Source organism: Lemur catta, chromosome 6 (assembly GCF_020740605.2).
Source record: "Lemur catta isolate mLemCat1 chromosome 6, mLemCat1.pri, whole genome shotgun sequence".
Classification (NCBI taxonomy): Eukaryota; Metazoa; Chordata; class Mammalia; order Primates; family Lemuridae; genus Lemur; species Lemur catta.
The window spans coordinates 97,363,653-97,375,927 of record NC_059133.1 but is presented as its reverse complement, the minus strand read 5'-3'; the positions used below and the strand labels follow the sequence as shown (position 1 = coordinate 97,375,927).

Sequence of the window (12,275 nt, the reverse complement as noted above, 5' to 3'; positions counted from 1 at the left end):
TCTGCTTACATTGGATTTCATTTGCTCTTCTTTCTCTATTTTCCTAAAATGGAAGCTTAGGTTATTCATTTTAGATCTTTCTTTTTTCTGATATATGCATTCAATGCTATAAGTTTCTCTCTATGCACTGCTTTTGCTACATCCCATAAATTTTCATATTGTTTTCATTTTTATTCAAAATATTTTTTATTTCTCTTGAGATTTCTTCTTTGACCCATGTGTGTTGATTAATCTCCAGGTATTTTGGGACTTCTCAGCAATCTTCCTGTTATTTATTTCTATTTTGATTTCATTGTGGTCTGAGAGCATATGTTGTATCATTTCATTCTTTTACATTTGTTAAGATGAGTTTTATGGCCCAGAAATGGTTTATCTTGGCAAATGTTCTGTGTGAACTTGAGAAGAATGTGTATTCTGCTATTGGATAAAGTAGTGTATAAATGTCAATTATATCTAGTTGATTCAGGGTATGATTGAATTCAACTATGTTCTTGTGATTTTCTGCCTGCTGAATCTGTCCATTTCTAATAGAGGGGTCTTGAAGTCTCCCGCTATAACAGTGGATTCAGTTATATCTCCTTGCAGTTTTATCAGTTTTTACCTCAAATGTTTTGATGCTCTGTGGTTAGGCACATATACATTAAGATTAGTTATGTCTTTTTGGAGAATTTTCCCCTGTATCATAATGTAATATCCTTCATCTCTAATTACTTTTCTTGCTCTGAAGTCTGCTCTATCTGAAATTAATATAACTACTGCTTTCTTTTGATAAATGTTAGCATGGTATATCTTTCTCCATCCATGTACTTTTAATTTATATGTGTCTTTATATTTACAGTGGGTTTTTTATAGACAATCTATAGTTGGGTCTTATTTTTCTGATTTATTGACAATCTCTGTCTTTTAAGTGGTACATTTAGACCTTTGATATTCAAAGTGATTATTGATATAGTTGGATTAAAATCTACCATAATCAATACTGTTTTCTATTTGTTGCCTTCTTTTTTGTTCCCATTTATGTTTTCTACTCTTTTTCTACCTTTTGTGATTTTAATTGAGTATTTTATATAATTTCATTTTCTCTCCTCTCTTAGCATATCAAAAATAGTGGTTGCCCTAAGTTTGCAATATACATATACAACTAAACCAGTTCCATGTCCACATAATGCTATCTGACAGGGCATGGTGGCTCACGCCTGTAATCCCAACAGTTTAGGAGGCCAAGGTGAGAGGATCGCTTGAGGCCAGAAGTTCAAGACCAGCCTTAGTAACTTGTCGAGACCCTATCTCTACAAAAAAATTAAAAAAAAAAAAATTAGCCAGGCTATAAGTCCTAGCTACTTGGGAGGCTGAGGCAGGAGGATTACTTTAGCCCACAAGTTTGAGATTTCAATGAGTTATGATGATGCCACTGTACTCTAGCCTGGGCAACAGAGAAGACCCTGTCTTAAAAAATAAAATAAAATAACATTAAAACAAAATCAGCTTTTGTCTGAGTGTCAGAAAATAAAATTTAAAAAATTCATAATTCCTCCCTCCTGTCTCTTGTATCTTTGCTATTCATTTTGCTTACACATGAGCCTTATGTAATATATGTATACAAACACAAGCATACATAATCGAATACATTGATGCTATTATTATTTTGAACAAACTGTTACTTGTTAGATCAGTTAAGATAAGAAAAATAAAAGACAACCCTTCACTATTCCTTTTTCAATCCCCTTACTTTCTTTATATAGTTCCAAGTTTCTGACCTATATCATTTTGGAAACATATGTTCCTAATGACATAATTACTAGGGCAGAACCACCCTAGGGCAGAACTCAACCATCAGGCTGAGTTCCTGAGTGACTGTGTGGAGCAATCTCCCTGCCTTCTAGTTCCCCAGGTTAGACATGTAACATGACTGAGAAATGAACTTTTCAGTTAAGTTGCTGAAATTTCTGGCTTTCTTTATTACTGCAGTATAGACTAGCCTGGCCTAATTAACATATCTCCCATTGTCTTTGGCTACTATGTCAAAATACACAATATAAATTTTTTTCTCATAGTTTGGGAGGCTGGAAAGTTCAAGATCAGCACATTGCCATGTTCAATGTTTGGTTAGTGCCTGGTCTCTGCTTTCAAGACGGTGCCTGGAACGTTGCCTCCTCTGGAGGAGATGAACTGCTGTGCCGTCACGTGGTGGAAGGAACAGAAAAACAAAAAGGACAAAAAAGGACCTAGCTGGTGGTTCCCTCTAGGCCCCCCCCCCACTTTTTTTTGAGACAGGGTTTTGCTCTGTTACCCCTGCTGGAGTACAGTGGCATCATCATAGCTCAGTGCAACCTCAAACTCCTGGACTTGAGGGATCCTCCTGACTCAGCCTCCTGAGTAGCTGGGAGTAGCTGGGACTACAGGCGCATGCCACCAGGCCTGGCTCATTTTTCTATTTTTTTGTAGAGACAGGGTCTCCCTCTTGCTCAAGCTGGTCTCAAACTCATGGCCTCAAGTGATTCTCTCACCTCGGCCTCCCACTGCACCTGGCTTCTTTTATAGGAGCATTAATCCATTCATGAGAGCAGGGTGACCTAATCACTTCCTAAAAGTTACATTTCTTAATACTTTAGCATTGGGGTTTGAGTTTCAACATGAATGTTTTAGGTGACACAAACATTCAAACCATAGCATCCATGTATATATAATAGGGTGACCAACCATCCAGTTTGCCTAGTTAATCCTAGGCAAAATTGAGGAAATCCTGAGCAAAATGGGACAAGTTGGTCACCCTAATACATACACACTTCCCTACTGATCCAAATTTTACTTATGATATTTCTCAATTGTAACACTCAATGCTTCACAAAAACCAGGCCTTTCAACCCCTGTGATTTACTACATTTGTAAGGACCGTAGCAGTTGTATACGCGTGTATTTATCAACTTTTTCCTTGCTTGACCATAGACTTTTTTTTTAATTTTTAAAAATTATTTTTACTTGACACATAATAATTGTGTCTTTTGGGTACAGAGTGATATTTCACAGCATATATACAATGTATAGTGATCAAATCAGGGTAATTAGCATATCTGTCTCCTCAAACATTTATCATTTCTATCTAGCTGTAATTTTGTATTCATTAACCAACCCCTCCCTCTGCCCCTACCCTACCCAGCCTCCAGTAATCACTGTTCTACTCTTAGCTTCTTTGAGGTCAACTTTTTTAGGTTCCACATGTGAGTGAGAATATTTGTTGTTTATCTTTCTATACTTTGCTTAGTTCATTCAGCATAATGTCCTCCTGGCTCATCCATGTTGCCATGAATGATAGGATTTCATTCTTCTTTATGGCTGAATGGTATTTTATTGTGTATATATACATGTTTATTTATGTGATTCCATATTTTGGCTGTTGTGAAAAGTGGTCCAATAAACACTCAATAAACAAATGTTTCTTCAGCATACTGATTTCTTTTCTTCTGGATATATACCTGGTAGGGGGATTGCTGGATCATATAGTAGTTCTGTTTTTGGCTTTTTGAGAAACCTCCATACTGTTTTCCATCATGTCATTACTAATTTACATTCCCACCAACAGTGTATAAAAGTTCTTTTTTCTCTACTTTCTCACTACCATTTGTGATTTTTTTTGCCTTATTGATCATAGCCGTGGTAACTGGGGTTAGATGATATCTCATTGTAGTTTTTACTTGCATTTCCCTGATGCTTAGTAATGTTGAACATTTATTCATATACCTGTTGGCTGTTAGTATGTCTTCCTTTGAGAAATGCCAATTTAAATCATTTGCCCATTTTTATATTGGATCATTTGGGGTGCTTTACTGCTAAGTTGTATGAGTTCCTTGTATATTCTGGATATCAATCCCTTGTCAGATGAATATTTTGTAAATATTTTCTCCCATTCTACAGGTTATCTCTTAACTATGTTGACTTTCCTTTTTCATGCGTAAGCTTTTTAGTTTGATACAATCCCATTTGTCTATTTTTCCTTGTATTGCCTGTGCTTCCGAGTTGCCCAAACCAATGTCTAGAAGCATTAACCGTTTGTTTTCTTCTAGTATCCTACATTCTTAATATCCATTGCCACAACACATGTTCTCCAGATTTCTGTTTTTATAAATTTAAAAACTCAAGTAGTTCTTTTGGAGTGTAGTGCAGATCCTCATGGATCACACTTAGTATCTTACCTTTGGGGGCTTGTTGGAACATGAGTGTAGTTACATGGCTAGAAGCAAAGATGGGTGGTAGTGTAATTCCTAAGGAGAATCAGCATTCTTTTGCTTGGAAAATTCCTCAGGGGAGCCAATTACTGTTTATTCAGGCAATGCAGTGTTAATTTCCTCAAGTGGAGGTGCAAAGGCTGATACCATTGTGTGTGAAGATGCTGCTTCCTCTAGGGGTGAGGGTAGGGCTGGGGAGGTCACTTCTAACAAACAAGACTCATCAGAATTTAGGACCTTAATGTACCCAGCCATCAGGATCTTTCCACCTCCCCATCCCAACTTTCAGGATCCCATTCTTTTTCAATCAGTGCCTTCACTTTACCAGTATATACTCTGCAAGGCTGAGAGTTCAACTTTTATTGTAACTCAGCCAATGTTATGACCAAGGTTTATATTTGATTTTTGGCAGTTTCAGCCTGCAGCTGCAGGAGAAAAGATTCTGATCTAGGACACACTTAGCAATTCTTACGTCATTTATGGGGAGCTAGAACAGAGAAGGCGAATCATTGGGCTCATCCTTTTTTTCTATCACTTTGTCCATTAATGCTAGGAGAAACCCACTAACATCATGTTCCTTGGTTTTCCACAGATATTCAAAAGTACTAGCTTGGTGCAAAAATAATTACAATTTCAGACTGAGTTTTAAATCATTATAACTAGGCTTAAACACATCTTTATTAATCAAAATAGGAACCATTACAATCAATACATTTTTGCTAACAAGAAGTAAGTTTGTTTATTCCTGTAGCGTAAAAATCTTGCTTTTGCAGCAGACCACCAAACAGTGACCATGACCTTTTTTTGGTATAAGTTTGGCTTTGGGAAGTGCTTTGGAGCTTCTTCTTGGTCCAGCCACTGAGCTGGTTGTTGCTCCTTGTCATATAAAATCCACTTTTCATCGCACATCATAATCCCATCGAGAAATGGTTCGTTGTTGCATACAAGAAGAGAAGGCAACACTTCAAAACGACGATTTTTTTGATTTTCGGTCAGCTCATGAGGCACCCACTTATGGAGCTTTTTCACCTTTCCAAGTTGCTTCAAATGCTGAACGATCATAGAATGGTCAATGTTGAGTTCTTCGGCAACTTCTCATGTAGTTGTAAGAGGCTCAGCTTCGATGATTGCTCTCAATTGGTCGTTGTCAACTTCCCGTGGTCAGCCACTGCGTTCCTCATCTTCAAGGCTCTCGTCTACTTTGCAAAACTTCTTGAAACTCCATTGCAGTGTAGGTTCGTCAGCAGTTCCTGGGCCAAATGCACTGTTGATGTTGTGAGTTGTCTCCACTGTTTAGGACCCATTTTGAACTCGAATAAGAAAAAAGCTCGAATTTGCTTTTTGTCTAACATCATTTCCATAGTCTAACATAAACATAAAATGAACAGCAAGAAATAAAGTCATTAGCAATAAAACATAAAGTGAGAAATGTGCATTAAAATGATATACAGCATAACCACATTTATTTAAAAATGTATTCCAATATCAAACAGCAATTTTCAACAATGCTAAAACCGCAATTACTTTTGCACCAACCTAATATCATGTATAGAATCACTAAATTCCCTGCCTCTTATAAGTGGTGAATTAGTATCAAATACATTTATTTTGCTTATCACGATATAGTTCACACCAGCGCTCTCTGTACTATTAGAGGTAGAGCCCCTTACATTTTTAAGTCTCATTAGAGAGCCAATTCCAAAAAACCCCCAAACCAATTAAGGAAACTCATCCTTAAAATTCTCCTCTAGAACCACTTCTGGTACCAAAATCTGTATTAGTCAGGGTTTCCCAGAGAGCTAGAATCAGTAGGATATACATACATAGATATAAGAGAAGGGATTCATTAAAGGGGATTGGCTCATGTAATTTTGGAGGATGAGAAGTGCCATGACAGACTGCAAGGTGGAGACCCTGTGATGCTGCTTCAAGTTTGAAGGCCTCAGAACCAGGGAAGCCAGTGGTGTAACTCCCAATCCGAGGCCAAAGGCCTGAGAACTTGGGGGGCCACTAGTGCAAATCCTGGAGTCTAAATGCTGAGGAACCTGGAGTTGTCGGGACAGGAGAGGAAGAATGTATCCAGGAGATAGATCAAGGCATTCATCTTTTCTCTGTTTTTGTACTCTCTGGAACCCCTAGCAGCTTGAATGGAGACCACTGACATTGAAGGCGGATCTTCCCACCTAGTCCACTCAGACTCACATAATAATCTCCTATGGAAACACTCTCACAAACACACCGAAAAAGAATGCTTTACTAGGTTTATAGGCATTCCTTAATCCAGTCAAGTTGACACCTAAAATTAACTATCACATTGATGTGTAGAGACACTACTGATTTTTGCATGTTGATTTTGTATCTTGCAAATTACTGCATTTGTTTATCAGTTCTAAGAGTTTTTGGTTGGAACCTTGAGGTAAGTTTTTCTATATGTAAGATCATGTTGTCTGCAAACAGGGACAATTTGACTTCCTCCTGTACGATTTGGATGTCCTTTATTTCTCTGTCTTGCCTAATTGCTCTGGCTAGGACTTCCAGTGCTATGTTGAATAAGAGTGGTAAAAGTGGACATCCTTGTCTTGTTCCAGTTCTTTTCCCCATTTAGTATGATGTTAGCTGTGGATTTGTCATATATGACTTTTATGGTGTTGAGGTATGTTCCCTCTATACCTAATTTGTTGAGAGTTTTTATCATGAAAGGATGTTGAATTTTATCAAAAGCTTTTTCTGGATCTATTGAGATTATCATCTGGTTTTTGTCCTTCATTCTGTTGATGTGATGTATCACATTTATTGATTTGCATGTGTTTAACCATCTATTCATCCATGTGATAAATCCCACTTGATTATGTTGTATAATCTTTTTATTTGCTATTTGCTTTGGTTTGCTAGTATATTATTAAGGATGTTAGCATTTGTGTTCATCAAGTACTTTGGCTTGTAGTTTTCTTGTTGTGTCTTTGTGTGCTTTTGGTATCATGGTAATGCTTGCTTCATAGAATGAGTTTGGACAAACTCTTTCCTCATCGATTTTCTGGAACAGTTTGAGAAGAATTGATGTTAGTTCTTTAAAAGCCCAGGAGTTTGAGGTTGTTGTGAGCTAGCTTGATGCCACAGCACTCTAGCCCCAGCCGGCGACAGGACAAGACTCTGTCTCAAAAAAAAAAGTTTGATAGAATTCAGCAGTGAAGCCTTGTAGTCTGGGGCTTTTCTTTGTTGGGAGACTTTATTACTGATTCAGTCTTGTTGCTACTTGTTATTCCTCTGTTCAGGTTTTCTATTTCTTCCTGCTTCAGTCTTGGTGGGTTGTATGTGTTCAAGAATTTATCCATTTCCTTTCGGTTTTCCAATTTGTTGGTGTAGAGTTGTTCATAATAGTCTTTAATGAGCCATTTTATTTCCGTGGCATCAGTTTTAGTGTCTTCATTTGCATTTCTGATTTTATTTGCATCTTCTCTCTCCTTTTCATAGTCAGTCTAGCTAATGGTTTGTCACCTTTGTTTTTCTTTTCAAAAAGTGAACTTTTTGTTCTGTTGATCTTTTGTGTTGTTTCATAGTCTCTATTTTGCTTATTTCTAATGTGATCTTTATTATTTATTTCCTACTACCAAATTTGGGTTTGGTTTGTTTATAACTTTTTAGTGCCTTGAGGAACATGATTAGATTGTTTGCAACGTAGACATTTATTGTTATAAACTTCCCTGTTAGTACTGCTCTTACAGTATCCATAGGTTTTTTTGGTATGTTGTGTTTCTATTTTCATTTGTTGTAAGACATTTTAAAATTTCCTTCTTAATTTCTTCCTTGACCCATTGGTTGTTCCGAAGCATGTTAATTTCCATATATTTGCACAATTTCCAAAGTTCTTCTTGTTATTGATTTCCAGTTTTATTCTATTGTGGTCAGAAAAGATATTTGATACGATTTCTTAAGTTTGTTGAAACTTGGTTTTTGGCGTTATATTTTGTGTCTGAAAAATGTTCTATATGCTGATGAGAAGAATGTGTATTCTGCAGCTGTTGGATGAAATGTTCTATAAATATCTGTTAGATTAGTGCAGTTTAAATCCAATACTTCTTTGTTGATTTTGTGTCTAGATGATCTGTCCAGTGTTGAGAGTGTGGTGTTGATGTCCCCAACTATTATTGTGTTGGGGTTTATCTTTTCCTTTAGATCTAATAATATTTGCCATATATATGTGGGTGGTCTGATGTTGGTGCATATATATATAAAACTGTTACATTCTCTCCCTGAATTGATTCCCTTTGTTGTTATTTAACTATGTTTCTTTGTACAGTTTTTGACTTAAAGTTTATTTTGTCTGATATAAGTATAGATACTTGTGTTCATTTTTGGTTTCTGTTTGTGTGGAATATTTTTTTTCCATTCCTTCACTTGCTGTCTATGAGTGTCTTTACTGTTGCAGTATGTTCTTTTAGGCATCATGTAGTTGGGTCTTGGGTTTTTTTTTTTTTTTTTGGTAATCCATTCACTTAGTCTATATCTTTTAATTGGGAGATTTAATTTGTTTACATTCAAGTTCATTGTTGATAGGTGAGGACTTACTCTTGTCATTTTGTTAATTGTTTTCTGATCGTTTTATATATCATATGTTTCTTTTAATCTCTTATTTATCTTTGCCATTTAGTGGTTTTCTTTCTTTCTTTCTTTTCTTTGTCCTCTCCTTCCTTCCTTCCTTCCTTCCTTCCTTCCTTCCTTCCTTCCTTCCTTCCTTCCTTCCTTCCTTGTCTCTCTCTCTCCCTCTCTCTCTCTCTCTTTCTCTCTTCCTCCCCCTTTCCTTTTTCTGTCTTTCCTTTCCTCCCTCTCTCCCTCCTGTCCTCCATTCCTCCCTCCCTCTGTCTCTCTTGCTCTGTCACCCCAGGTAGTAGCACAATCATAGCTCACTGCAGCCTTGAACTTCTGGGCTCCAGCAATCCTCCTGTCTTAGCCTCTGAGTAGCTAGGACTAAAGGCATGTGCCATCATGCCTGGCTAATTTTTCTTATTTTTTGGTTAGAATCAGGGTCTCACTGTGTTGCCCAGGCTGGTCTCAAACTCCTGGCCTCAAGGGAATCCTCCTGCCTTGGCCTACCATAGTGCTGGGATTACAGGCGTGAACCACTGCACCTGACTCTGGTGGTTTTCTGTAGTGATAAAGTTTGGTTCTGTTTTCCTTCTCATTTGTGTATCTGCTGTACCAGTGAGTTTTTTACTTTCATGTGTTTTCATGATGGTAGTTGTCATCGTTTTGCTTCCAGATGTAGGACTCCCTTGAGCATTTCTTATAAAGGCAGTCTAGTGGTGCTGAATTCCCTTAGATTTTGCTTGTCTGGGAAAGTCTATTTTGTCTTCATTTCTGAAGGATAGCGTTGCTGAGCATGATATTCTTGGTTCACATTTTTTTTTCCCTTCTGTCTTTTAGCACTTTGAATATATCATTCTATTTTCATTTGGCTTGTAAGGTTTCTGCTGAGAAACCTGCTGTTTGTCTGAGGGGGATTCCCTTATATGTGGTGACGCTTTCTCATGCTGTTTTTAGAATTCTCTTTTACTTTGACGTTTCATAATATAGTTTGACTATATTGTGCAGTGGAGAGGAGAGGATATTTTTGGGTTGAATCTATTTGAGAACTTTTGAGGTTCTGGATCTGGATGTCCATATTTCTCCTAAAAGTTAGGAATTTTTCAGCTATGCTTTTTCCCATCTCTTTCCCCTGACAAGCTGCCATTATTGAATATTTGTTTGCTTACTGGTGTCCCCATAGGAATAGGCTTTCTTCATTCTTTATTATTCTTTTTTTTCGTCTGACCGTTATTCCAAAAAAACTACCATCAAGTTTAAAAATTCTTCTGCTTGATTTAGTCTATTGTTGATGTTCTTGATTGTATTTTTTATTTTATTATTTGAATTATTCACTTCCAAGATTTCTGTTTGGTTCTTTTTTATTATATCTATTTCTTGACTTTCTGATTCAGATTATGAATTGTTTTCTTGATTTTTGTTGAATTTTCTATGTGTATTTTCTTGTATCTCACTGAGTTTCCTTAAGATCGTTATTTTGGGCCGGGCGCGGTGGCTCACGCCTGTAATCCTAGCTCTGGGAGGCCGAGGCGGGTGGATCGCTCGAGGTCAGGAGTTCGAGACCAGCCTGAGCAAGAGTGAGACCCCGTCTCTACTAAAAATAGAAAGAAATTATCTGGCCAACTAAAAATATATATACAAAAAAATTAGCCGGGCATGGTGGCTCATGCCTGTAGTCCCAGCTACTCGGGAGGCTGAGGCAGTAGGATCGCTTAAGCCCAGGAGTCTGAGGTTGCTGTGAGCTAGGCTGATGCCACGGCACTCACTCTAGCCCGGGCAACAAAGTGACACTCTGTCTCAAAAAAAAAAAAAAAAAAAAAAAAAAGATCGTTATTTTGAAATCTTAGGCATTTTGTAGATTTCTTTTTCCTTGTTGTCTGTTACTGGGGAATTATTATGCTCCTTTGGAGATGCCATGTTTCTTTACCTTTTCATGATTTTTGTGTTCCTTTATTGATATCTTTGCATTTCTTCGAATAGTCACTTCTTCAAATCTTTTTGTGTAGCTTTCTTTGGGAAAGGCTTTTCTGTAGGTGTGTCCTATTGTGGTGGTTGGGTAGGGTGCTTTGATTTTGGTTCTGAGTGGGCACAGTGCTGTAGTCTTAGTGTGATTTCTTTGGCTGTAATCAACATCTTTGGTGTCTGTGAATGCCTCCAGGGCCTAGACTGTGTTTGTGGAGACAGTGACTTGGCTTTGTGGATGGCATGGGTCCCAGGTAGGACAGTTTTGGGGCACTGTTGGGTGTTCATCCTGGGTGATCAGCTCCTTTGATCAAGGGGGTGAGGTTGCCAGGTGTGCCAATCTCCAGGTCTGGGGAGACACATGTGGTACGTGATGCCTCTGCCAGTCAAGGAGGTGGCTCACCAGTGGCAGCAGGAATGGGGCAGCTGACCCACAGGTCTTGGGGAGCATGTGTGTTGGCTCACCCGGTCCTGAGGATGGCCTTCCCGCTGTGCTCAACCACCTGTTCCTTGGAGTATAGAGTGATGTGTGGGCTTGGGTGGCAGGGCCACAGTTATACCACTTAGTTCAGCTTGGGTTATGGCCTTTCATCTCTTCGTGTGAGTGTGATGGGACAATGGTGGGAGCCCAGGGATGTGAAGATACAGGGGCTTGTGGGCCCCAAGGCAGTATGTACTTCATCAGTGGCTCCTTTCTCAAAATGACACCATTTAGCTATGGCCCCGGGGAGTGAAGAGCACCCAGTGTGAGTTGTATCTCTGAAGCAATGCAGCCATCTGGACTCAAGGCATCTGCTATACTGGGCTCAGGGGTTGTGAAGGGTGTGGGACTGTCTTGTAAGCAGGATTGCAGGCATCTGCAGTGGTAATGGGGACTGCTGGTGATCTTTCAGTTATCTACTCTCTGCAATAGGAAGTCTTTGGCTTCTAGCCATTCCTGGCCAGGTGCTTCACTTTCTTCTTTATGCTGCTATTCCAAATTTTGTTGCCTCGGAGGGTCTTTGTCACGTCCTTAGTGGATTCCAGTGTTCTGTCTTAGACACTCTACGTGAAGTTTCATTGTGTGTTGTTTTGGTTCTTCTTTGTGTAGGAGATGACCATTGGGCACCTCTAGTCAGCCATCTTGATGAGTTCTTCTGAGCATAGCATTTTCTTCCACCTGATCATCCTGCGTCTGAGAAGCTTACCTGCTTTGTTGTTACTGTTTTGTTTTCAAAATTTGATTGTTGTTTTTAATGTTGTTTTCTTTGTAAGACGATGTACAGAGTATTGAGGCATAAATACAACCATTTGTAGGCTAATGTCTTAGAGCTGCAGTCCTCAACCCCGAAGGCCACAGACCAGCATCAGTCTGTGGCCTATTCGGAACTGGGCCGCACAGCAGAAGGTGAGTGGCAGGTGAGCGAGTGAAGCTTCATCTGTATTTACAGCCACTCCCCTTTACTCACATCACTGCCTGAGCTCCGCCTCCTCTCAGATCTGCAGTGGCATTAGATTCTGCATTATGGT

At 38.7% G+C, this 12,275-nt stretch overlaps 1 protein-coding gene across 5 annotated transcripts in view; it reads left to right on the top strand.

Moving 5' to 3' along the window:
• The window catches only part of BCL2L13 (BCL2 like 13), an 85,754-nt gene that overhangs the window by 25,141 nt on the left and 48,338 nt on the right, over positions 1-12,275 (top strand). Inside the window, exon 1 of one of the 5 annotated variants that reach the window (XM_045554626.1) lies at positions 12,261-12,273. The exons of the other annotated variants lie outside the window; for them this stretch is intronic. The gene's annotated coding sequence lies outside the window, so the exon portion shown is untranslated. Of the gene's footprint in view, positions 1-12,260; positions 12,274-12,275 lie in introns of those variants that run through there. 5 annotated transcript variants of the gene reach the window in all.